The sequence below is a fragment of the Haemaphysalis longicornis genome, unplaced genomic scaffold (genome assembly GCF_048455015.1).
Source record: "Haemaphysalis longicornis isolate Haplotype H1 unplaced genomic scaffold, Haemaphysalis longicornis Haplotype H1 scaffold_2, whole genome shotgun sequence".
Classification (NCBI taxonomy): domain Eukaryota; kingdom Metazoa; phylum Arthropoda; class Arachnida; order Ixodida; family Ixodidae; genus Haemaphysalis; species Haemaphysalis longicornis.
Genome location: NW_027526295.1, coordinates 150,089,589 through 150,115,546, shown reverse-complemented (window position 1 = coordinate 150,115,546; position 25,958 = coordinate 150,089,589). Strand labels below are relative to the sequence as shown.

At 46.8% G+C, this 25,958-nt stretch overlaps 1 protein-coding gene and 1 long non-coding RNA gene across 3 annotated transcripts in view; both read right to left on the bottom strand.

Moving 5' to 3' along the window:
* Cad96cb (protocadherin Fat 4-like Cad96Ca) overlaps window positions 1–25,958 on the bottom strand; it is a 381,477-nt gene that overhangs the window by 283,553 nt on the left and 71,966 nt on the right. The gene's annotated exons all lie outside the window — the stretch shown is intronic.
* Window positions 1,804–3,624, bottom strand: LOC144167444 (uncharacterized). The gene is made up of 8 exons (XR_013322000.1): window positions 3,404–3,624; window positions 3,239–3,341; window positions 3,074–3,176; window positions 2,909–3,011; window positions 2,732–2,846; window positions 2,481–2,574; window positions 2,336–2,410; window positions 1,804–2,147 (listed from the first exon to the last, which is right to left on the bottom strand). It is a non-coding gene; the product is annotated as an uncharacterized LOC144167444 (long non-coding RNA).

Sequence of the window (25,958 nt, the reverse complement as noted above, 5' to 3'; positions counted from 1 at the left end):
AATAAAAAAAGAGGAATGCATAATTGTTTACTTGCTGGAGGGGGAAATGCTAACTTGCAGTTCGCGTTTTTGCTGAGAACACAGAGCCTCAGATACATAAGGTGGGTATCTGGGTAGCGAAAACCAAAAGCTGGTGAACAACATTTGGGATACATGGAAAAGAGGCGGTACAAAAAAAAAAAAAGCAAGAAACGAAACACCAAAAGAAAGACCTCCTCAAAAAACGCGAAGTACGAACAGAAAAAAAAAAAAAAAAATTAAGCGGATGCATTCACCGGTACAAGACACTCGCGCAGTTCAGGTTGACAAGAAAAAAAAAAAAAACATTATGAAACGGAAACATGCGGTTTAGGTCTACGAAAAGGTAAATAAAGCGCCTGTAAAAACAGTTAACAGAATACGCTGTTTGATGAACCGGCCATCTCCTCAGCGAATCGGTGATCGATAGTAAGAATAAAAAAATAATTAACTTTCTTTTTAATTCAGACGCATTCAGCTAGTGGCCAGCGTACAAAACACGCAGAAAAGAGATACCACAACGTTTGCCGACAACTTCCCAAACACATGAAAAAATAATGTTTTTTTTGACAACTGCGTTGTTTAAAATAAAATATTATTGAGGCATGAAAAAAAGGTAAGGATAATTCTTCCCGTGTTGGAACTTGCAGAAGACGACGAAGCGCCAGCCCAAGCGCGAGCGCGTGTCATCGAAGTTGACTTTTCCGCCCACGGTCATCAAGAAAGGCTTGATGACCGCGGACAAGATTCGTGCACGGCGAGTTGAGGGGAGGATATCGTGTTCGAGATTTTGCGACTACGGAGATTACCTAAAGTCACTGGAATGCATTACGTAACAAAATCTGGAGGCTGAACTACTTTGTCGCTAAATTAATTTTTTTTAGCAAATTAAGCGTTATTTCTCAATTGGTTTGACCGTTTCTGTCGGTGGCGTCATATGAAGATTCTCCCATAAAAGACTTCTCTGAGATCAAATACTGGCAACGATAGGTTGTCTAGCTTGACAATATCGTCAATAAAGAGAAATTACACGAAGATAAATTTTGACGTTCTCACAAAAAAAATCAGGAATAAAAAGACGCCGAGAACAAACAGGTCCATTTTGGCTTTCATTCAACAAACCATGGTTTATTCAATTGCTTCATTTGAAACAGTAGCCTTTCGCTCTTTTGTTTCTTTCTTTTTTATTTTAGATGTCACGGCAAGTTTCTTGTCTATTACGTTTGCAGATTTGGCGCGTCCAAAGTTAAAACTCTAATCATGCCACTTTTAATTGCTATCAAACAAACAATTACCGGTAGTAATCTAGTGGTACTGGCAGGCGATCTCTTTGTGGTCAATACCACCAAACAGCTATAAAACAGCTTTTAGATGCCTGTTGCCGTTATTCATTTATCCAGAGCATCAAACCTTTTCCCCAGAAAACCTGTTTTGTGCCGCCACTTTGTACGTTTTATTTTCAAGATGCTCACCTTGATAAAAAAAATTACGATTAATCACAAAAATCCGGTGTTCGTGATATGCAGTTGGCTTCTGGGGTGCTCTAAATCAGGCTTATTTAAGAACAGGGCTTGTTACCTTGTTCATTCCTTTTCCGGTATATTGTTAATTATTCATAAATAACACACGTCAGCTGTCATCTCGCAACTTCATTTCTCGTCGCACGTGGCATGTGTGCTTGTATTTTGTCGTACCTGTGAGGGTGGTGGGAAATTTTTCTGGGCTCCAGGTGCAAGTTTAGCCAGCAACGTACTACTCTTAATTTCAGTAAGAAAAGGCCACAGGTGAATCATTGCTGCCAGATTTATTGTTCCAAAGCGCACACAGTAGTAAGCAATACAGCAGTGGAGAAAAATTCCTACCCACGCTTTTATTCAGCTGACGTGCACAAATCAACACAAGCAATTCAACAGACGTCTTGGTCTCTGCCTCAGCGACGCCGCGTTGACGGATGTCAGCGTCAGATTTTTGGGATCTTGCGGTACATTATATCGTTCGCCTCGGTGCACGCCAAAGGAACGCCGTCGTCCAACGCCAGCAACATGCGGCACCTCGAGTGTGCTTCACCTAGGTTCATATCTTGCGGTCGCCTGGGTGCCCTCCGACGGATTTCGGAGCTCCTTGGAGAGCTAGAGAACGAAACAAGAATCACTGCGATCAACTTCACCCACAATCGCTGGCATGCTTTGCGGTCGCCTGGGGCCCGGGTGCCCTCCGACGAAAAGGAATTGCGCGCGGCACCTCGACAAGACCAAAAAACAAAAACTAGAAGTACCGTAACCACACAATCTATTTTATTTTCTGCAAGTTTACATACCTTGAAATTGCTGGGGCACATTTTTTGCAGGGTCATAATTTAGATTGCCACAATCGATTTCACGTTCCGATGCAGCTGAAAAAGAATAAACGCCGAAAATGAGCCTCGCAGATTATAAAAGATTTTCTCCGACAAGTATACACACCTTGAAATTGATGAGCATTTTCTGCAGGATCTTAATTTCAATCCGACGGGCCGGGCGACGACAATGCCACAATGGATTTCACGTTCCGATGCAGCTGAAAAAAAGGATTAAAAGGATTATGATTTCATTTCGACGGTGACGACAAAATTTTTCCGTGGACGCGCCAAAAAAAGGAGCCAGCGATGCGCCGCAACCGCGAATTTCATTCCGACGGCGACGAGCGACGACAAAATTTTTCCGTGGACGCATACCTTGAAATTGATGAGCATTTTCTGCAGGATCGTAATTTCATTCCGACGGCGACGACAAAATTTTTCCGTGAACGCGCCAAAATCCGTGAACAATGGATTTCACGTTCCGATGCAGCTGAAAAAAAAAAAAATGTCGAAAATGAGCAAAAAAACGTTTTCTCCGACAAGTATACATACCTTGAAATTGATGAGCATTTTCTGCACGATCCGACGGCGACGACAAATTTTTTCCGTGGACGCGCCAAAATCCGTGAACAATGGATTTCACGTTCCGATGCAGCTGAAAAAGAAAAAAAATGTCGAAAATGAGCAAAAAAGGTTTTCTCCGACAAGTATACATACCTTGAAATTGATGAGCATTTTCTGCACGATCCGACGGCGACGACAAAATTTTTCCGTGGACGCGCCAAAATCCGTGAACAATGGATTTCACGTTCCGATGCAGCTGAAAAAGAAAAAAAATGTCGAAAATGAGCAAAAAAGGTTTTCTCCGACAAGTATACATACCTTGAAATTGATGAGCATTTTCTGCACGATCCGACGGCGACGACAAAATTTTTCCGTGGACGCGCCAAAATCCGTGAACAATGGATTTCACGTTCCGATGCAGCTGAAAAAGAAAAAAAATGTCGGAAATGAGCAAAAAAGGTTTTCTCCGACAAGTATACATACCTTGAAATTGATGAGCATTTTCTGCACGATCCGACGGCGACGACAAAATTTTTCCGTGGGCGCGCCAAAATCCCTGAACGCGCCAAAAAAAAAGGAGCCAGCGATGCGCCGCAACCGCGCGCCACGAGGAGCTAGCGATGCGCCGCAACCGCGCGGCACGAGCATCCGTGCCGAAATGAGCCACCAACGCCGCCGACGCCGTCGTCCAGGCCGGCAGGTAACTAGGGGCCTTTTCAGATCCCCAGATATCCTAGGGAGACACATCGTGGCGTCATTTCCGGTTTTGGGGGGGAAAAAAAGTTTCGAGCGACGATTTCTGGCAACCAATCAGCGCTTCCAGCCGTTACTCCCCTTATACGTAGTAGTGAATTCCGCTTGGTATTTGATTCGATTCGCCGAGCTGTTCTGCCACTCGAAGTGTTTGAATATTCGATATTTACGATAACACACCAAAAAAGAAGGTTGGCTCTGGCGCACGACTCGCAAACTTCCGAGCTTCACCACACAGCGTGCTCTACAGGTTGGCTTTTTGCACAACAACAAAGGTGTGCAAAAAAGCCTGACATGTGTAATCCTTCAGCGCCAAAACATTCAGCGCTAACGCTGGTGTATGTCAGCTGAGGGGAAATACAGGAGTAAAATTTAGTAAGCCGAAGTTTCCTGACAGTACGGTGGCATGAGCGCGGAATCAAGAGTTTTTGCTTGTTGGCGATGCTTGCAATAAGACCATACCAGCCAGTCGAATATTTGAAATCACAGCATACCAAAGAGCTCAGCATCATCTTATGTTTAATTATTGGTTGTTTTTAAATCATCTGGCATAGCAAGCGAGGCGTCTTCGCCGGGCCAGCACCGCCGGGCCAGCACCCCCTCCCTCCCTCCCTCCCTCCCTCCCTCCCTCCCTCCCTCCCTCCCTCCCTCCCTCCATCTCCTCTCTCTCTTCCCCTAGGAACCCACATTTATTTATAGCAAGTTGTATGCCAAATGTTTGTTTCACTGTGCCAAATCCACACCTATTACAATTATACCTACCTTCACAATATCTTTCGCGCAACCCAACCGTACTTCTGCCCCCACTGCTCAGACGCACAAAACGCTACCCCCCTCCCTCTCCCACGTATGGCTATGCCACAAACACCCCACCCTTCTATGGAGATATGAGAGTGCTGCTGCGCAACAGCCGACTTGACGACCAGGTCCTAGAGATCAACCTAGCCAAGGCCGTGACGTTAGCCCTTGTTTAGCAGGATAGGAGGACCTCATATCCCTCCTTCCTTCCTTTCCCTTTCCTCAACCCCCTTTTCTATTTAATGAACGTTTTACGGACGAGCTGCCTCACCCTCTTGTCATAATATTGTGTTTTAATTCTTTGTACCATTTTATTATCGCTCATGGACACTGAGATGGGTTTGTCCTGACTGCCTAGAGTAGAGAGAGAGAGAGAGAGAGATAGAGAGAGAGAGAGAGAATTCATTTGAAAGGTTTTGAATGGTAGACGACTTAAAAGGTTTTCCTCCCTCAGCCGTCAGCCGTTATTCCTTGGATCCTATAGAGGCGGCTTCGTCCATTAGGACTGCTACAAGTTGTGGCTCCGGAGTGGAGCTGATCACAACAGACTTCCAATCTTTCATTGTTTTAATATTGTACTTCAAGAGTGGCTTTATATACTTGTTGCTATCTGCGGCTCACGGCGGGATCATACCATGGGAAGCAGGTCTGCTTTGCTGATGCACTTAGGGCGGATGTTTGATTACACATCAGGCTCATAGCGATTACGAGAAAAGGGACGCGGAAATGTGTTTATGCGCAACCGTCTGCACGTGATAGCCTCTTTTCTGGTAATGGTGTGGTTGGCCGGTGTATATTTTCATCGTGCTAGTCTGTAGTGATTTATATTTTCTCTGTATGGGACTAGCATGTCTTTGGGCGATCTAGTCATTCCGGCTTGTTCTGTGGTGTCTGGAATGGGGATGGTGGTGGCAGTGGGGGCATCGTCACCGGTAACACAGCTAGAGTGGTTGCGTGAACTACCTCATTCCTCAGCATATTGGAATGGGCCGGAGTCCATATTGAAAGAATTCTCCTTTGGCGGTGGGCTCTTTGCAACGAGGCGGCTCCAGGGGTTATTTGCTAATGTTATCATTTTTAAGCGATGTTTTAGATGCTCTATACACACCACAGCAAACATAGTCGTGTTCGATAAGATCCGATTCAATTTTCAGGCAGTTTTTGATATTCCTATGCAATTCGCCGTTGAAAATTTGACATTCCGCATGCCTAGCATTAAGAAATTCTCAGGCGCTGTAGCACTGTCTTACAAAGTTCGAAATGAATTTGGGGTCACTTCAACATGTATAAAACACCCATTTGAAAAAGAAAAAAGACAACAAGGTTTTTTTATTTCTCTACGCGACAGGACAATGAAGCCGTGCTGGGCAGGGGTCAGATACACGAGCACGACAAGAAGGATCTGACCATTGTCATCACTAGCCTATGTAAGGAATTCATCGTACTAGCGAGCATTAAGACAGGGACAAAGCTAAAGAGGAGACGAAACACACGCGTGTGTTTCGGCTTTGTTTCTCTCTTAATGTTCCCTAGTACAATGAATTCCTTGGCAACCAACTCACCCAACTTAGCGCTTTACCAGCCTATGTAATCCTCTTGAAGGAAAAAAAGGCTTTTCCCATTACTCTCCCACCGCTCTCGTGCTGCGCTGTCCGAGTCCATTCCGTGCCCCGAATTTTCCTATTTCATCGCTCCGCAACCTGTCAATGTACTTTCCGCACTTCTTGTCCCGTCTCTGGGTATACCTACTCTGCTAACGCCGAGATCTACCGGTTGTCATTTCGCCGCAACACAGGGGTCGGACACACGAGAGGGATGAGAATGGTCTAATGGTGTCCATATAGGCGTTGCCATGCTCGTAGTCAAAACAAAAATTTCCGTAATGAGTATGTAAAGAAATTGAGGGACAATCCAACATAGTGATTTCGACATCAACATCAACAGCACTGTCAACAAAATGATTTCACATGCCCCATTCACCTACGTAGCATTGGAAACGGTGAAGGTTATGAATATATTAAAGCGAAGCTTTAGTGTCCTCACTCATGCCATTGTACGCCAATACGCCCAGCAGGAAAGCCAACTTGCTGTGACGATGATGATGACTGACCGTGGGTGAAGTGAAAGAAAAGAACGCTTCCCGTGACGGGAATCAATCCCGGGTCCCTCGTTTATATGAAGCCGGCGTCTATAGGATTGCTTCATTTCGACATGGTCGAAGCGGTTTGGAGTACTCAGACGACAACCAAAGAATCCGTCACGAGAAGAATGGCGTTGCTCAGCATGCCGTAAGGCTGTTAGCCGCAAGACAATAGGCGTAACTTCCCATTTTGAGGTTTAGGACGTTAGGCCTAACGTCACATATTGGGGTTTAACACCCCAAACCGGCACCCGCTGAAAACATTGCTCACTGAACGCCAAGCAGCAGGCACCGATTCGCGCCGTACACCCCAAACCCAAACGTTAGGCCTATACAGAGTGCACACTCGGAAGTTGCTGTGCGTATTATAGCGGAGTGGTGCGTAGCTCCAGAGTAGCACATACCCGCAGTGTGGGATTGGCCAATCAAAGGATTTATCACCAGAAAACTTCGCGTTCAGCCATCGTCGTCGTTAGACGGATGGGTACATCATTTTTGTTCCTTCGTTAATTTTACATCGTCCACAGCAACTGCTGACACTGAGGAGGGAAATCCCTTTTAATTCGTCTTAACTATTCTAGCTTCCTCTCAAAGTACTGGTGGGGACACATCACTGGCGGTTAAAATTAACAAAGTAGGGTTGTTTTATCCATACCCTGCAAGGGCCAGCGGTACCCATAGCTAATGGGGATAATTTCTCCAGCCCAAACTACGACAGCCCATTCTCAAGGAGGGCATGCTGGAAGCTCTCGCCGCAAAATAAAGTGAAACACCTAAGTGGGGCCAGCTCCCACAACCCGAGACCTCATGCGCATCCACTTGAAGAGACGAGGCAGCCCATTCGGCAAAAGGTCGGAGATCCCAAGCACCGCACCAAGCGTCAGGGAGCTTCGCATAGTTTGCGAAGCGTTTTGTGAGGCCCTGAAAAAGGTTCCCATAAGAGTGGCACCAGTCGGCTACGGTTTCTGGTGCAATGTAAACTGCGTCGTACGGGTGTCGAGGTTCCTATTTAAGAGGCATCGCATCAGGTTCTATTTTCTATACTCGTACGGGTGTCGAGGTTCCAAAATAAGACAGAAAAATCCTACACCCCTCCGTTTAACGACGACAGTGGTGGAACGTGATGCGTTCTTTGTGCAAAATTCAAATGACGAAGGGTCAAAGTGAAAGCCGTTGCGATCAAAAGTCCTAACGGCCTGCGACTCGGAGTCAAAGCTCAAGGATTCAAAATCCAAACCGTCTGCGAGCCACAGTCCAAACTCAAACGACATCCAAGGAATCCCTCACGGGAAAGCCTCGCGCTCAACCGTCGTCGTCGTTAGACGGAGGGGTCCATACTTTTTCCCCTGCCTTATTATAAAATTAAACCGTACATAGTCAAAGGCAAAAACATACCAGCCCCAGTTTTAAAATACGCCAACGACCATGAAGGTTGCGCTAACAGACAGATTGATGTGCTTGGGCTGTTTTATTGAAACAGGACTGCAGCAAGTAAAAACCTTTATGTATTTATTCATTGTATTGTATTGTGTTGTATTGTATTGTATTGTATTGTATTGTATTGTATTGTATTGTATTGTATTGTATTGTATTGTATTGATTTCGAAAGCGACCATGGTAACCTGCCTGCATCAGCAGACACATGGACGAATAAAGAAAAAAAATGCCTTGTTACCCCGCAATTAAATTCCCCCTTAAGTAGCAGACAAACCTCGGTTAAACCACAAGAACTTCCGGATGGGCAAATCATTTTGTCTTTCAGACTGGCGCTTCGCGACGCGTGCACACAGATACCGGTAACGTCTGCACTGCGGCAGAGGTACGCTGCAAAGAAGGGCCCCTATAATAAGGCGATCGACAACAGTCGCTGTAAAATTGTTAGCTAGTGCGGCGGTGGCCAGCGGTCGCAGCGGTATACCGGTAACCAGCAACGATGTACGCCAGTTCAAGTTCGGGAGTGTCAAACTCTGTTCTCGAAACAAACGCCTCTGAAGTACGTTTTCAGCCTAGTGCTAGACGAATCATTCTCTTACATTATCCTTATCCTTATAATAAAACCCTCAGAACGTGAAACGACTTCAATATAAACGCTAATTTGTTGAACGCAGGGATTTTCTCTCCCCGCATTGCAGTTTAGACCGTAAAAACACTTTGGATAATTTCAGACTTCACATAACGCGATTTTGTTATAGCGACGAGGGTTGTACCGTCCACCCCAAAACGCGGTTCTTGCGGAGCATGAGAATGCGTTAAAGGCAGGGACAGTAAAGGTAGAGTTGGTCATGCGTGTATAGTGGTAACTTCACTAAGCTATGGTCACGCGTGAAAAATAATCATAGACAAAAATTTGCAAATAAAAAGCCAAATGGCGTTTTTTGTCAAGGTCGTAATGCGGTCGTTTCTTTATACGCACTCATACTCTTCATCTCACTTGTTACTGATGTATGAAGACTACGGGATCACGAGCCTACATTATGACCCTTTATATAGAGTCACATAGCACCTGTGTGCTATATGACCCTTCATGGGCCCCATACCCAACGCACAAAACTGAGCGAAGGATGGTGGAGCGGAGAGGGAGAGGTAGCGGAATAGTTCCTCGCACATAGAAGGGTCTAGACAGGGGAATAGCGTACACGGCAATATTTGGTATAAAGAAAGGGAAAAATAACAAGGTTAAGTGTAGCCAAACACCAGAAGGGTTAGGTGGATCCCAACGAACACAAACACGTTAAAAAATTAGCATTTACTGATAAGACGTTAAGAGGCACTGAAAATTGTCAAATGGCACGAGCGGACCTATTTGCTCCCCACTTGAGCAATGTGGAAGATCACGCAGTCGTACGATATCGCGATCACATTCATGACGAGTTAAACCTTACCGTAATTCACGCTTAACATAGGCTGGCAAGGGGGGGCGGGGGCGTGAGAATGATACGAAAAAAAAAATCGAGCATGCTGTGCCACCCGGTAAGGGAAGATTAATGGATCAGCGATATAGGCCCCAACAGCCCCGCCTTTTCAAGGACGCCTTTTGGACAACGCGCTTCGTGATGTGGACACGAAGGTGAGACGGCATTTGAGCCAGCATGCAATATCGGGAGCGTGTGGGGCGGCTAGACTCGGTGGAAGCAAGGGCGCGCCCCCCCCCCCCCCCCCCCCCCCGGTCGTCGCTAATTGAAGCCCCCACCCACTATGTGAGCGTTCCGGCGATCCTTCATCGGCGCTGCAGCCAAACGAGCTGGTACAGATTCCGGGCAGCAGCGAAGCCACCAGACATCGTGCACTCATGGTGGCAACTGCTGCAGATTGGCACCAAAGGCTCTGGTACGGGTCCCACCCGCGGAGCCGGTTTCTCTCCACCTTCTTTCTTTCACACATTCCTCTAAATTTATTTCAACATAAAACAAAATGGTGCACTCCTTCCCCGATGCCTTACTTGGCTGTTGGCGTTACTTTCTTTACATTCCCTTTTTAGATGCGAAGCATCTCATGCTCGGGGCTGTGTCCCTCCCTCCGTCGTTGTCGTTGTCCGCTGTCCGCACTCTACTGTGCATGCGCGTCTCTTCAGCCCCGTCAGCGTTTGGGCTGACGCCAGCGCAGTCCACTATAAAAAGAAATAGTTAGGCGGCGCCCGGTTTCGATCCCATGACTCTCTGGCCGCAACGGGAGGTACGTGGCGCTCTTCCCACTGCGCTACAAACCGAGACGGGAGCATGTGCTACGAACGCGCCTTGTGTCCTTCACTCATTCAAACTACGCCAAGAAGCTACTGATACAACGAAGGCACGCGAAGCTGAACGTCAACGGAAGCGACGAACTGAAAACTAATGGGAACTTCAGTCGACCCAATGGCTGCTTCGCATACTACTCAGGGTTCCCCTACGGGAAGATGGTGTGATTTTTTCCTAATTATATCGCTTATTTGAGCGAAGTTTACGTTAAGAGTGGTGTCGGTATAATTCTACTGAGGGAATCTTTCGAATTAACCAAACTTGTATTTTGTCTGCATGGCCCCTTTAAGTCCCCCGCGAAATACTTGTTCGAGTAGCTATGCGTTGTCCAGATGTATGCAAGCTTCTTGTCGAATCGCGATTTTGTGTTGCCTGGCGCTAGACACCGGTTTCAAGGGATACCGACGTCATTCAATGGCGGATAAAACAACGCCTGCCTGTTGCATTTCTACCTCCTCCTTCTCATCTTTGTTCCAGGGCGCTCTTCAAGCATTTGCTCATAAGCTCTACATCATGAATTAAAATGTTCGAAAGACACAAAAACATCGCCGACCAATTCACCTCACATGAATATAGAGACAGGTGACCTGTAAGAACGAATAGCAATAGTGCGAACAGCTATTTGCAAACGATCAAACGCCCGAGCTGCACTCAGCCAGTCTGTCAGCTATCGCAACAAATTTCGTACTTGAGTACCGCAAAGTCCACGCTCTCGCTTGTTTAACACCCCACAACACGTAAGGGTGGACGTATAACGCGTGGTTTTCACGGCAGCAGCCTGTTATGTCAACACACGCACATCACCGACCCAGCGCCCATCTGCCGTATAAGTGCCGTTCTCGATTCACCGTCAGTTCTAGGTCACGTGGATGGCAAACATTTCGCAAAAGGAGTCCGCGTTCGTTCGTTTATCGGGCAATCCTTCCGCTCAGCGTGACGCCATTGTGCGCGAGGCGAAGTTATTTCTGCTCTGTTATTTAATGCGTGTCTTTCTCTGCCCAGACTCGATGGGACAAACACAGATCGAAGGGCCAGAACGCCTGATCCATGTAATATTTTCAAGGAAGCACACAAACATAAAATTTCAATAACAAGAAGATGCCGAACCGTTAGCGTTTATCTGTTGGTTGTGTAAGTGGCACCGCGTATTTTACCGCGGTGAACCAAACGTAGTAGAAAGAAAAAGTGGGCGACGAGCGGCGACACAGAGTGGAGCTGTCGAACGCCGCACTCGCTGCCATCGGCCTAACTTCACCCCTTTGACAATGGCGGGCGATCACCGTTAACGATATCGCAGCTCCCACGGATCCTTCTTGCCCGGCAGTAATGATTTCAGTATGCGTAACGACCACTAGTTCGAGATCCGCTGGCGTATGTCAAGACGTTCTTCCCGTATACAAGCCCCAACAGGGTTGCGGAGTCTGATAGCACGATCTGCTTGGGTCCTGTTTTCACCTCACCACGTCTCCTCTCTCCCTCCGATGGCCTCCAATGTCGAACTGTGTGCGTATTTTAAGTGCGCAATCATCGAGCGCGGGACGTACTCGATGGCCTTTACAGATACGAAGCGCGACTGGGCGAAAAGAGAGCTCAGGCGAGTACAGTTCAGAGCCATAAGGCGTCAGTCTTCGGACTCTTTTTCTTGTCCATTAGAGGTTTTTTTTGCTAATGACCCGCCTTCAACGGAGCCGATGTCTTGGCGTCCATTTTCGTTGTGCCCTTTAGGTGTGCGTACAACCTGCTTGCACAGCAACATAAGGGTCTCGACGATAGGTACCCGGCACTGCTTTTCACTAATATAGGACGTCGCCTTATCGTAACTGCCGAAGTTCTGGCCCTTTGTGTGGTTACAATGTTGCGAGTGTACAGGGGTACTGAAGTCGTGTGTCTCCCAAGCTGAGTTTAGGAACAAATAAAGCAAAATAACCTGTAGCCAGCCAAGCAAGCCAGCAGCTGCGTTTTTTTCGTCGCTTTTAGCCGGAAAATAAGCGACTACGTAGGCAGCCTAATTTATTTCACTGGCGAGAGACTGGACAACGCATGCAAACATGAGGCATGGGTAAAATATTTTGCATGAAGTTGGCCACAAGGTGATGCCAGAAGAGCGAACTACCACATTGTTTTTATTGCCTGAACTTCATTCTCATTATTGTATAAAAAACAGAAAGAACCGATCTTCTGTGGTTGCACATGGCATCGTACATGAATGGTTCGGCACAGCGGATATTTCCAAGCATTTCGCATCCCATTGAGGTGTCCTTTTTTTTTTTTACATCACTCGAAAGCGAGATGCATATAATACGAAAAACGATTCTAAGGGAGGGTATTAAAACCAAGCTCGCAAAAGAAAGTCCTCCGAAAAGTAGAGAACAACAACAAAAATGGACCGCGGATCTGCTTGCTGCAATGCAAATGTCGTTGAAAGATGATAGTTCACTGCACCCGCTGCCTCGTAACATTCCGACTCTCTCCTTTCAATCAGTAACGTTCTTTCACTCCTCTCTCGCTCCCCCCATAATGAATGCGACGGAGGTTTGCTCAACTGTGTTCAATTTTCCCGCGTTCGGACTGCTCGCGCGCGATAGGTTGGGGCTTTTTGTTTATTTTGTGCTTGTAACAGCTCTAAGGACATCCCGCCTCTCTTCAGCACCATTTTAACGTGGTGCTTTTTTTAAGTCAATCAAACGTGCGTTCTCACTTAAAGGAACACTGGTACTCGCGATTGTGTGCATGCATTTTGCCTCATATGTGCCTGAGGTCTCCTTCGCTTCGGACAATATGGACATGTATGAGCTATGGCAACTGTGTTTAAGCATTCTTTTAGTAGATTTGTTTTTCTTTGGCCGCGTGGTTGACTTCAATCAGAGACACACAGAGAAACAACAGTTACCGCGTTTAACGATTATCGTCTTCAACACCTGCACACGACAAACATCACGGCTTCGCGCCGCCCGCTACAACCTCCTGCGAAGAACGCTTCGCTCCATGGACGATAAAAGAAAGCTAACTTCACAGGCGGGGACATGAAGGGGAATGAATGAGAAGCCGAAGAAAGTTTCGTAACAGCATTTTGACACGAACACATCCTCGCTATTTATGCCTATAAATCGACCAATTGGATGAAACCCACCATTCTTTGGGATTCGCCAAGAAGATGAGTGTAAATTCAGACCACGCTCTGTAAGAACGTTTCAACACAAACGCTCATAACAGTGTTGCTTCTGCAGCCTCTCACAGGAGCGCTTGGAGATTTGTACCACTCACGATGAAACAAAGATATGCCGCTTGCCGGCCGAACCCTGGCCATCACCACTGCTGAAACGTTCATATTCGCGCAAGAATCGCATAAACACGTATAACGCTGTCCTTGAACGCGATTGGATCCGTCGCGATGCCGGCACGGGCGCATCATATATTCCGGGTAAGTTCGCTTCGCACGTTTTTTACTCCATGCGCGCGGAATGAAGCACGACGAGAGTGACCGACGTTCCAGTTTGATAGCGGCGCGTTCCCAACGCTGTCCGAGGACAGGGGCGGCGTATACTGAAGACAGCGCCCACGCTGTACACGTCTCCGCACGTGCGTATCGTGTGCGTAGTGAGTGCACGCGGCCACACATGAACGCGTGGGAAAAGAAAGTGCGACGCGCTGCCGAGTTCTCCGTTTCTCCGGCTGCGAAGGCCGCATTTCGTATGCAACCGCGATACAAACGGCGTCTCCTTCCGCTGTACCTTTCGGACAGTGAGTGCCCGCCGGCTCGCCATTGCAGAAAGAGCACGAGGCTGCAGTTCAGAGCGAAGCGAATCAGTACAATATTTATCTTCTGGTGGGCTAGTTGGTGTGGGTTTATGGACTGCAGCGACGACCAGAAAACGATGACAGAGGACATAAAAACAGGGGCGATGATTAAGAACTCAATTAAGATAGTATTTAAAAATGAACAAGTCCTCTTACTCTCTAACTTACTCCTCTCTTCCAAACCTGCCCCCCCCCCCCCCCCCCCCACACACACACACACTCGCGCACGCTTCTATGGCACTGTCCATATATGCATATCATAGCGACAGCTCACGCAACAGTATTTTCGCAAGTGGGAGGTGCACGAACCCGCTTTGCGCATTTCTCAACGTCATTTCATTGGATGTACCTTTATTCATTGATTTGTAGTTATTGGTGTCCCGACTGCAATGAGAGTGTGACAGGTTCGGTCTCGATTACGGACCTGCTTAGAATTTGCGTCCAGGTAGGATTTGTGGCGTTTATTGAAGTTATTTCAAATTTAGGTTCACATCTGATAGCGCCGGCCTCGGTTCTACAGCACATTTGCTTCTCTTTTTAACACGAAAGTGCTTTATTCCGGGATTCACGAAGATTTCACTTACGTCGTATCCGTCACGGAAGTGACGCGAGTACAACGAAGCAAACGGCAAAGGGTTTACCCCTGCACACATTGTCCTCTTGCGGGGAAGCAACCTTTAGTACTAAACAGTACGTTATACTTAGGGTTGTTCGTTCTCGGGTTTTATATTTATAGTTCACTACTGACCTTCACCTTAACCTTGACTCTTCAGTTCAAACTGACGTCATTTACCTAGACTTTTCTAAAGCTTTTGATCGCGTTCCCCATCAGTGCCTACTAGCAAAACTTTCTAGCCTTAACATTGACTCCTTAGTACTATCATGGATTCGCTCTTTTATTACTAACCGCTCCCAGTTCACTGTAGTCGGATCCCACCACGCAGCCTTAACCAAAGTTATCTCCGGAGTTCCTAAAGGCTCGGTACTAGCTCCCCTACTCTTCTTAATTTTCATAAACGACCTGCCTAACAGAATTTAATCGTCCATTCGCCTCTACGCGGGCGACTGCGTTTTGTACCGCCGGATAGAATGCAACAGCGATGCAGAACTACTTCAACATGACCTTAATGAAATAGAAAGGTTGTGCTCAAAAAATTTAATGAAGCTAAACATTGTTAAGTGCAAACTCGAGCAAATAACACGAAAACGTTCCAGTATAACCAATGCATATACGTTAAGCTCGTTCACCCTCTCTTCAACAGAATCATACAGTTATCTGGGAGTTCTCGTCACAAAAAACTTATCATGGTCCGACTCATCGAAAACCTTGCTGCTGATGGATCCAAATCCCTCGGCTTCATCAGAAGATCTCTTGCTTCATGTCCTTCATCTACCAGGCAACTCGTTTACGAAACGTTCGTCAGGAGCAAACTAGAATATGCGTCATCCACCTGGAACCCTCATCAAGCGTACTTAATCAACTCCCTCGAAACTGTGCAGAACCGCGCCGCTCGATTTATCGCTTCCAAATATAGCCCTCACCATAGCATCAGCAACATCAAAGCATCCCTTGGAATCCCCGCAATGATACTCCGCCGCAAAATCGCTCGACTTTGTCTCTTCCGTTCGCTTTTCTTTAATTCCCCAGACCTTCACACCACACTCCTGATTACCCAACCCGTTCGTTGCGGTGCCTTTATAACTCCCACAGCCTTCAGCGCTTACATGGCACCACTAATTCCTTTAACATATCTTTCTTATGAGCTGCAATTGAGGCTTGGAATTGAGGCTTGTAATTGAGGCTTGTAATTGAGGCTTGTAATTGAGGCTTGGCCGATGCAATTGTAAATGAGCGCGATTGGCAGAAATTCCGGCAGAAATTAACATATTTTTTGCGCACTTAATCAGACTTCTTCTCTTTTCTTCTTTGTGCTATCGCTTATAGAACCAACACAACGTATCTACTTCACTGTAATGCTTATTTTCAAACTTTCTTTGTATAGCAATTACCGCTTAACAAGTGGAAATATATGCCCTTTGTATGTTTAAGTGTCAATACCGCCTAAAATGTAAAAATGTGCCTTTTGTGCTTCTATGTGTCAATCATGTTTGTTTTATAACCATGTTTTATGTACTTCCTTGCTGATCTTGCCCCATTATGTAATACTACACCGAAAGGGGCCATTAAGGGAAAAATAAATTATTATTATGATGATGATGATGATGAAAGTGTTTCATGCCGGGACACACCAAGATTTCCCTGACGCCATATCCGTCACACGGAAATGACCAAGTGCACCTTTGCTGAAGCGACCCGCCAGCAGGACGTCCCTCACCAAGCACACCCACAAGACAGCCGCCGACCCGCAAATCATGCTCAGCTGCAGATTTCATTGCACATTTCAGTTTCGGTTTTACCGATTCCGATGACAAAGGAGTCAACCACAGTTTTTACAACTTTGGAAATGCGGGTCAGTCCGCTGCGTTTTCGCCAATCCTTTATTTAACTTTTAACACGAAAGTGTTTTATTCCGGGGTACATAAACATTTGAGTGCGGTCATATCCGTCACACAAGTGAGGCCAGTACAACGAAGCAAGCGGCCTGTAAAGGGTGCACCCCTGCACATAGGGTCTTCTTGCAGGGAAGCAACCTTTAGAAACAAACGGAACCGCCATCCCGTTTAGAACCGCCATCCCGCTGAAACGGAGTTTCAGCGGGATGGCGGCGAGGCAGACGAAGGGGCAGGTACGTGTCGGTTATGCGTAGTGGTGTCGCGGCTAGAACGCGTAGAAGCGGATAACTCGGGGTTAGCTAAGCGGGTTGCAGAACTGGAGGCAGCGCTAAGTAACGAACGCGATGAACGGAGGGCCGTTGAGGGAAAGTTAGAAGCAGCTGAGAGGAAGCTAGAAAGGAGCGTCATTTCGCCAACAAATGACGACCACCTCGGCCCATGCAGCGAAGCGGAGGCATGCGCCGAGGTGACACCGGGGGTGGAAGCAGCAATAGGCAACAGCTACTCCCACGTGCAGCGAAATAGGACAGCAAAACCAGTCGATAACCCGGGTACCAGTAAAGAGCGGCACGTGGCAGATGATAGCGTGGTAATCATTGCGGCTGACTCTAACATGAAGAGGAGCGGCGCTGCCATAGTGGAAAAGGTAAAGGGGGATAAGCGTGTGAAGGTGGGGTGTTTCCCAGGTCAAACGATGCAGACGGTGATGACTGCAGCGAAGGGGCAGCTGGCCTTGTCTAGTAAAGCTAGAAACCTTGTGGTGATTGCCGCGGGGCTTAACGATGTTCTAAAGGGAGAGGAGGGTAAACTTGGCCAGGAGATAGCGAAGGGGGTAGAGGACCTGCGGGCGACGGCCCCAAATGTGAGCATTGCTGTCTGCACCGTGCCGGAGGTGATGAAGCAGGGCGTGCACACCGAACGGGTAGTACTCGCTGCTAACAGCGAGATCGTGAGGTGCGGCAGGGAACTTGGGCTTGAAGTGATAGACGTGAACAGGGTAGTGGGCAGCATCGGACATAGGCAAGCTTTTCAGTGGGACGGGATTCACTTCAGCCCCAGGCTAGGAAACGAGGTGGGGTGGCGCTTAGGTGGGAGAGCGGTAGCTTTTTTAGGGGGCCCCGCGCAGCTAAGGAAGGCAAACTAGGAGACAAAGGGGAAGCAAGAGACACATGCACACTCAACGCGGGGAGGCAGCCAGGCCTAGAGCTAAACGGAGAACCTATGGACGTAACTGAAAGCCATTTAAGTGGAAACAATGGAGCAAAGAACTCTGTAAACGACAAAAACAGACCCCGTAAGCGGAGAGGGAAAAACAAATGCAATAAATATTTAATCAGCTACATAAATATGCAGGGAGGCAGAAAGCCAGATAAGTGGGTGGAAATTCAAAAGCAACTTGAACGGGAAGGAATAGACGTGTACGCTTTAGCCGAGACTCACCTCCGGGACCTAGAAGCCCCACCTAACATAGACAATTATGTCTGGGAAGGTTGCAACAGGACCACAGGAATGAAGAAAGGGGGAGGTGTTGGCATGCTCATTAAACAAGGGACCGACTGGCAGAGAGTGCATGAAAGTTGTAAGGAGCATCTATGGGTAGAGGCACCATAGAGGGGAAAAATACATGGTTAGGAGTGGTGTATCTGTGGACCGGAAGTAGTGCTACGGAAGAAAATGAGGAAATGGTAAACTGTTTGAGAAGAGATATAAACGAGTTCAAAGATTCGGGCGAAATAATCATAGTTGGAGATATGAATGCCCATATAGAAGGTTTGGATGGATACACAGACCACAACGGTTCTCTAGTGATAGATCTATGTCAGGAAAACCGGCTTGTAATAGTAAACACGGAAAGCAAGTGTGACGGACAAATAACGTGGGAAAGCGGTAACAGGCAGTCCAGCATAGACTACGGTTTAGTATCCGAGACAGTATACGGAAGGCTGCGGGAAATGAGGATAGATGAAAATGGAACAGACAGCTTAGGAAGCGACCACAAGCGGTTTAGCTTGCACTTTGGAGGCGCAACCCGGACAAATGCAGAAATAGGTACAATAGGAGAAAATAATTTGAATAATGAGCAGTTAAAGATCATCGCTGATAGATTGGAAGATGAAATCAATAAATACCCAGGCAAAAATTGGGATTACGATGAAATAATTGCGTTCATAAAGGGTAAGATTAATGAAGAAAAGGAACGAAACCGATGGAAAGGGAAGAGAAAGCCGAGAAGCTGGTGGAATAAGGAAATAAAAGAGGCTATCGACCAGCGAAGAAAGGCGTCGAGAGAACATAGAGAAGCAAAAAGAACTAGTATGGAACCGGAGGTAGTGAAGGAAAAGTGGGATGTCTACCGTGGGAAAAAAACTAGAAGTGCAAAAAATGGTGCAAGCGAAGATCAAGCAGAAAAGCGAACAATGGATGGCAGAAATACGGAAGAAGGACAAAAGCGCATCCAAGAAGTTTTGGAACCATGTAAAATCACTAAGCTCAAAAAACGATAACCATCAAAAATTCCTGATTGATGAGGAGGGGGAACATTTAGAAGGAGAGCACGCGTTGGCGCATATTCATCGAGTGATTAGTGAGAAGTTTAGGATAATAGTGGTAGGGAAACCTGCACCGATAACATCAGCGCCACAAAAGACTGCGGAAAGGGAAATAAGTTTGAGCAACCTTGATTGGAAAAAAGCAGAGCAAAAGGTTTCCCCTCAGACAGCAGTGGGCCCGGACGGAATACCAATGCAACTGATAAACCTACTTGGACCTAAAAGTAAGGAATCGTTTATGAGGGCAATAGATAAGGTAATAGAAACCAAACAAGTACCAGAGGACTGGTTAGAAAGTAGGATGAATTTAATATATAAAGGCAGAGGAGACAAAGCCAGTATTGAGTCATACAGACCACTCACAGTAACGTCAGTGGTGTATAGATTCGTAATGCAGGCGATAAAATCAGAAATTCAAGCATGGATGGAAGAAAATGAAATACTTGGGGAACTGCAGAATGGATTTAGACAAGACAGGCGACTGGATGACAATCTGTTCGTGATAACGCAATGCATTGAAATTGCGAAAGCACAGAATAGACCACTATGGATTACGTTCTTGGACATTAAAGGGGCATATGACAACGTAAACAGAGAACGGCTGTGGAGAATGTTGAAACTCCAGGGATTAGATGACGAGTTAGTACAGTTCCTTATAGCAATCTATAAAGACAATAGAGTGCACCTTACTTGGGAAGGACAGAAATGCGCCCGGCAGGTCAACATCCATCGGGGACTGAAACAGGGATGCCCTTTGAGCCCAATACTGTTCATGCTTTACATGGCAGGGTTAGAAAAGAAACTGGAAGAAAGTCAAGTAGGGTTTAGCCTAACCCATATGCTGCAAGGCGAAGTGGTACAACAGCATATTCCGGGAATGTTATACGCAGACGACATTGTTCTTTTAGCTGATAACCAAACCGATATGCAGCGGCTAATAAATATTTGCGGCCAGGAAGCCACTGACCTCGGGTTAAATTTCGGTGCAGAAAAATCAGGAATAATGGTTTTCAATGACGCTACCACCGGCGTAGTGTCTATCCAGCAAGGCGAATTACCTAGAGTCAAGGAATATAAATATTTGGGAGTGTGGATAAACGAAGGGGATAGCTACTTAAGTACTCACGAGGAGCAACTTAAGGTTAAGGGAAAGCGAAACGCAGCTATAATGAAGCATAGAGCTCTGTGGGGGTATAACAAATATGAAGTAGTAAGAGGAATATGGAAAGGAGTAATGGTTCCGGGTCTCACGTTTGCGAATGCTGTACTCTGCTTAAAATCAGACGTTCTATCACGCCTTGAAGTAAACCAGAGAACGGTAGGACGTCTGGCCTTAGGCGCGCATGGAAAAACAACTAACGAAGCAGTTCAGGGAGATATGGGCTGGTCGTCGTTTGAAGTTAGAGAAGCTCAGAGTAAAATATGCTTTGAGATGAGGTTGAGGGCAATGGATCAACGAAGGTGGGCAGCTAAGGTTTTTAGGTACCTATACTTGAAAAGCGTGGACACGCAGTGGTTAAGAAAGACTAGAAGGCTAACGATGAAATACGGAAAGAACAGTGGGGAATCCAAAACAGCCAAGGTAACCAAAAAAGAGGCAAGGCAGATTGAAACGAATAAATGGAGGGAAAAAATGGAAGCCAAAACGTCGTTAGAGATGTACAGGGCTGAGAAGATGAACATCAGAAAGGAAAATTTCTACGATAATTCCCAGGGCAGTGCTTTGCTTTTTGAGGCTAGAGCAGGTTGCCTGCGAAGTAAGAGTTTTGTGGGGAAGTATTCACAAAATGATGGGGTATGCGTGGTCTGCGGAAAAGAAACAGAAACTATGCGGCACATCGTGCTAGAATGTGAGGGTATCCATCCAAATCTACATGAAGGGAATATTGGGCTGTCAGAAGCCCTAGGATTTAAAGGTATCACAGAGGAAGTTAACTTCAAGGCTGTCGAGGGGACGAAAAGAAGATTAGAATGCTGGTGGACGAAAAGCAGAGAGGGGAATATTGCCTAGGACAGTTACCACTTGTAACAGAAAAAAAAAGTATTTTGTGCCTAATAAGCTTTTTGTGCCTGCCCTAAGCAGCGCTAGTATTGAACCAAAAGTGTAAAACATAGGTATATTAGTCTTTTTTGGTAAGATGACATGTCATCACCCCGATACAAAGGGGAAACCAATAGAAATCATCAATCATCATCATCAGGAACATTATACTTAGGGTTGTTCGTTTTCGGGTTTCGTATTTTAACACGACAGTGTTTTATGCCGCAATACCGTAAGATTTCACTCACGTCATATCCGTCACGGGCACCTTTGCCGGAGCGACCCGCCAGCAGGACGTCACTCGCCAATCACACCCACAAGACAGCCGCCGGCCCCCAAATCATGCTCAGCTGCAGATTTTGCTGCGCATTTCCCTTACGTGTTTTACCGATTCCTATGACAGAGGAATCAACCACAGTTTTTTTACACAGTTTCTGTCACTTGGGGACTTAAGGGAGAGGGTGCTCTCCTCATCCGGATCTAAATTGCTACCATCGATTCTAATGAATTCAGGCGTGGGTTTGTGTGTATTTTTCAACTACACAGAATGCGGATCTTCTTGAAATGCGTGGATTGCCTGTGTCGATAGGACGAGTTGAGGATGGTTCCTGAAAAACCTCGGTGGGTGAAACGGTAGAGGTAAGGCGCTGCAGGAGGCACGTTGGGTTCTCACGCCAGCAAAAGAGCAAGAGTGGTTTGCTTCTTGCTGGACTCATTTTTCCCCGTTGCGGTGCCATAGCAAGAGGCGGCCTGGCTGGCTAATGAATCTCATCTCTACGCATACGTTGATCTCAAGGGGTGGGGTGGGGGGGGGGGTTAATTCGAGGGATGGAAACAAATGCGAGCTGGACGGGAGCGGACGCATTGTAAGCAGCGGCGTTCACGGATGTTTTAGTGCGCCAATTTTAGCGTCTGAAGCCCAAGGCCAATGCCTTCAAGCGGAAAGAGGGGGTTTGTGGATTACTCGTCTTATAATTAGCTGCTGCTAACATTAAAATAGTTTTGCGCGCACCCCAATCAAAATTTCAATGCCTTTATGTACAGTTTTTTTTCTTTTGTACTGTTAGCGGAAACGTTACAGGGAAGGCAAGAAGAAACCATGTACAGCAGATGCTTCCAAATGAACTCATTGAAAGATGAAAACTCAAAAGACGCTGGCGAGGAACGAGGAAATCGTTTCGTAAACAACCGCAACCGATTTTCGCTCACACCGACGAAATTTAATTTTTCCGATCGATGAAGTTTTTATTTCGCCAACTAATCACGGCGGCCATGACGCATTAGGGTCAGCAACCCGGAACGGCATTGTAGATGCAGCAACACGTCAGCGTTTTCCACTTTGCATGCAATTGAGTAATTGCACCCTTCTACTGCCCGCAGACCATCTTTTGCAACGCTCTAATTCTGGCGCCATGCAACCAAAAAACGTTACTATATCTCCATAAGAAAGTTGAGAGAAGTGCGAGAGCTGTCTCGCATCTAAACTGCGTCAAACGCGCGTCAAAACCTTCGCTAAAAGTGCGTCCGGCCTTCGCTGAAAGTGAGTCCAATCGATTGTCAAACCTCAGAAACCGAAACCTCAAACGGAGAACGAACCCATGCGACGATTTTGCGCGCACTAATTAAACGCATCTACGAACGATCTAAACGCATACCGATGAGTGGTTTATGAGATAAAGGTATACTAATCTATTTCTTCTTCGGGATCGATGCATGCATTTTTCTTACCTAGAACCGTTGCTGTTTCACGATTTTCAAGCAATTGTTTTGCACAGTGGAAGAATCTCGGTTTCACGCAAGGTCCGTGTGTCCAGACATCTTATCGCAGATTTTCGGTCGACCAGCTGGTCTATGTGGAATGCATTAATTTTTTGACAGGACGCCATCGATTCCACTAAGAAAGCTTTCGCTTTAAAGATTGGTGAGACGTATACAGGCGCACGTTCAACACAGGCAAATGACAGAAGAAGGAACGCGGTCATGTCACGTTCGTTATTATTCAATTTTCCTTTCCAGAGCCGTATTCTCGGTACACGCCTCAGAGGCAGAGCGCAAACACGAATACTTCGTCGTGCCCCCTGTTGGCTTCCGCCGTGCCCATACAGCTCCGAAGGGCTGAAGCCGTGCCCAAGCACTCTACAAGCGAAAGCGTCTAGAGCACCACCGGCATGATTAAAAGCTAGGAGCCGTGCTGACCGCGCAAACACGGATCCCACAGCGTAGACGTAAGTGCGCAACCCTTTTCTGCGATGAAACAAGAAAGTGCGTCCCTGCCGCAACTTTCGCTGCCACGCTATATGGCCCGGCCGCCGGCATCATAAAGTGACGCGCACACTGGCCTCGCGGCATTCCAGCAGTCGCTCGCTGTGGCACCGGTTCTCTTCTTTTCTTTTTTACCTTCTTAAATCATTGCGAATATTTTTACTCTCCTTTTTGTGCTATTTTCTGCTCGTTTCTCTGTGTACCTCTCACTCGAGAGGCCCTTCCAAGAGTCGGCGGTGAGGCAAGGTGTATGCAAGCTTGGCACGTGCCTGTTTGCGGTGGGCGGGTATATTTGTCGGTCTTTGCTCCGCACGCTTCCGAGATTGCCTTTCTTCTTCTTACAGATTCTTTCTTCTGTGGTTTGTTTGCATCCATGTAGGTTTTTGTGCTTCGAGATTCTCGGCGTGTCCGAGACCTTTACTTTCTGTGTGCGTTGACCTCGAAGAAGCCCCTTCCAGGCACGTTCCGGCTGTTCACGTTGCGGACAAAATCTCGGCATACAGAACTTCACGACTTGGCTGCCTCGCCGAACCACTGCCTAGCCCTACGCCCTCTCTTGATTCTTTCCGCTTCCTAGGGAGAAGTAAGAACGGAACGAAATCAAAGCTTGCAGCCTCGCGAAGAAAACCAAGTAAATCACACATCCATCCCGACGGAACTACCGAATAAAAGCAGATAAGAAAAAGTACGAAGGCAATAAAAATCTACAATAATGTCGGCCGTTCTTCACGAAGCGCTACCGCATACAGCCCTGGTTTAGTAAGAGTGAAATGAAAACATACGTGTCGTGAGCAACTTTACTGCCGGCCATGAAGTCGTGCACGTAAGGTTCAATGAGTCTCCTCAAACCCCATTCCATACACGTTGTATACCTGAATACACAAACCTCGCGGCGCCAGATCGTTTTGTCTTATTACCCCTGAGTAGATGACAGATTTCGTTGCCTCCTGCTCCAATTTCGTCTTCGTTCGCCATCGTTATCGCAGCGTAGCGACTGAATAACGATTCTTATTTTATTGTATAACGACATGTTGTTAGTGCGTGCTTGTTAATACCTGTCTTTACATGGACAACGTCATTATGTGAGGTTGGTCACAATTGAAATATTGCGTTGCCTCTCGGAAAACGTTTGGCATCTTTTGAAAAAAAAAAAAAAAAGAACAAGTTAAGGAAGAGCGGAGGGAACGCTTACGCCGACCAGGATATGCACCCAGTCATATTCTCTGAAGTTCGCACAACATGAAATGCGCAATATTGGTAAAACGCAGACCGCATTTTAATGAAAAGAGAAGACGAAAAATCTGCTTGGATGGGTATACCTGCCCACATATACGGAAGTTGATCGGCAGGAGTTCGCGATACAGAAGAGCGGCCGCTGAATGAGTATTGCACACCACTGGGACGCCAGACCTGGCCTATGGTTGTCCGCACGTGCGAGCCCGTAAAAAAGAAAAAAAAAGTGACCCAAATTTGGATTTCCCATGAGAAGGCGAGCTTGAAGATGAGATCACGCGTTAATTTTACATCAGGAAACTCTCGCTGCTAGTCTCCTCACGCCTTATGCAGTTGTAACTCGGCGCCCTCATTCCACTTGTACAGTGCTCGCCGCGCAGTGCGCATGACTCTTCCAATAGAGTTGGAGATGTCATCTTGCACATCCTCCCTAGAATACGTCCTGTGGCACGTACGACGGAGACATCGTGCTTACATGCAGAAATAGGAGTGAAAAAACGAAGAAAAAAACGAATAGAATAGAAATAAAGTGTTGGTGTCACGCTTTCAGTGTCGACCGTATCGTTTTATAGCGCGTATGACGGTTGCCCGTTGAAATAAACGCATCCCGTGAGGCTGCCTAGTGACAACGAATGCTACATACGGTCGGAGCACGTGCCCGACCCTATCGGGTTGGCTGATCACGGAACGCGAGCGGAGTTATCCTTGATTGCTCGCGCAACGAGGCAGGTTTTTTGTCCCTCCGGTGTCCCCGATAGGACGTCCCGCCGGGAAAGGAACCACTCTTCGCTGCCGCCCGCTTTTCTCACGGGATTTGGAGTGGAAAGAGCACACCGAACGAACGACAAGGCACGCGCGTCTAACACTGGATACGGCCACGATCTGAGCCAGAGAGACATTTAGCTCACCATAGAGTTTCTCCTACGAGGTTTACAAAGTGAGTTCCCAAGCTTCCCTTTACAACTAGGCCTCGCGCCATCCCATATTCTGCTATTACTACTTTTCATCGTCCCCCGGTTCCTCCACCGTCGATTAATTTTACTTTCTGATGCTTCCAGTGGCGGTGACGTACATTAATTTCACAGCCTACCGGGCGAGCCATCAGAATTTCCGGTGATTATGTTTTTTGTTCTAGCGAATAACCCCCCTTTATAAAAAGGTTCCTGGGACACGAAACTGACTTCGCTATAATCGGCAATTCGTTTAAAGTGATTTG